Genomic DNA, 1,567 nt, shown 5'->3' on the forward strand with positions numbered 1-1,567 from the left:
GCATTAAATGCTTTCAGCCATACGTACATACATATATGTTCATGTAAATGGATATTTGTGTGACTCAGTGCTCTGCGGATGCGGCAATAATGTTTTCTATGTACGTGTGTGCATTTAGCGCACGTTTTTCTCCACAATTGTAGTTAGCATTTGGCAGGCTTGCGCCATGAGTGTGTGTTTTGGTTTCACATGGTACAAGTATCCTCCGATAAACTCAGACGCCACTAACACCTTTTAAAAACCCGGAACTCGTTTATATTGTCTGCTTAGCTGCACTTAGTGAATGTGCTAGTCATAAGTCTTCATGTAGCCGAGGTAACGACAGATTAGAGTGTGCCAAAGGTGCAAATATACATATGTACTTATATGCAGAAGGTTGCCACATATCCAAGTTTATTCATATATGTATTTCACTCTCAATTATATACCTACATATTGCTATATCTGTATATATATTTTTATATTCACATTATTTGCATCTCTTACTCTCGCTATCCTTTAATCTTCTCTTCAGCGCGCATTATCTCTGACACTCATTTGTGTTTCGTATGGTGCTCCAAAACAACAACAAAAAATAATAATATTATAACAAAATATCCCTGGCATTGTGCCACATTAAATTAGTATTTTTATTTTTGAAATCACACTTGTTGACGCTTGTGTTTCAATCCACTGCGGTCCATTTTGTGTGATGGGATCATTTAATATGCCACTTTAATGAACTGGAGGCAACTTTTTCGAATACATAAAACAGAAATATTATTATGGATAATAAAATATGCGTGCAAGTGTATCAGAGTCGGCTAAGGACATGCATCTCAGGCAACTCTTCAAGCTTTTGGAGCACTGGAGTATCTTCCAGGTGGTCAGGAAAGACGCTGATATAGCTAACAACGCAAGAAACAACATAAAGTAGATCAATACCATAAATACGTCGATAAGACAGGCGACAATTAGGGCAATAATCTCACACCGTATTACGTCAAAGAAAATGCTTGGAAACAACGAAGCATTATATGTAGCCGCCATAAAGGCATTCCGTGAAACATAATATCTGATGAGATTGCCAAAATTGGCATCCGTCGGGCTATCGAAACAGTGCACGAAATATGAATGAAGTCGCTAAAAACTATAACTAGTGAAATTTCCGAAAAGGCTGAGAGACTAATCAGGGTGAGATATGAAGAATGCCTTAAGGACATGCAGGTTCGCCAAGATCACGTGCATGGGAGCGGAAGTAAAATACACATGCGTTTTACTCAAACGGTCTCGAAATAATTGCAGGAGAGGTTTGTTGGCCTACGACGGAAGTCACCATTGGCATACGCAATTCCGATGGTAACATTACGTATAACTTGTAAGAAAGTGGGCATGAAGGAGACGCTGGACGCTTTGGTCCAGCCTTATCTCGAACTGGCTTTAGATATCTAGAAGCTTCGCAGGGACCAGATGAATTATCAAAATTATAATTCAAGTCGTTCTTAAATTTCGCACGATTGCAATATGACGAATACTTTACCTCAACTTCAACTAAACCTAAACATTACAAAGGACTAGTATGACTACG

The 1,567-nt window shown here is 38.6% G+C and overlaps 1 long non-coding RNA gene across 1 annotated transcript; it reads right to left on the minus strand.

Annotated features, from left to right (window-relative positions):
• Window positions 1-359: 359 nt before the first annotated feature.
• LOC126757067 (uncharacterized) lies at window positions 360-578 on the minus strand. Its single transcript, XR_007666683.1, has 2 exons — window positions 487-578; window positions 360-428 (listed from the first exon to the last, which is right to left on the minus strand). It is a non-coding gene; the product is annotated as an uncharacterized LOC126757067 (long non-coding RNA).
• Between the last annotated feature and the right edge of the window lie 989 nt (window positions 579-1,567).

The sequence above is a fragment of the Bactrocera neohumeralis genome, chromosome 4 (assembly GCF_024586455.1).
Source record: "Bactrocera neohumeralis isolate Rockhampton chromosome 4, APGP_CSIRO_Bneo_wtdbg2-racon-allhic-juicebox.fasta_v2, whole genome shotgun sequence".
NCBI lineage: Eukaryota > Metazoa > Arthropoda > Insecta > Diptera > Tephritidae > Bactrocera > Bactrocera neohumeralis.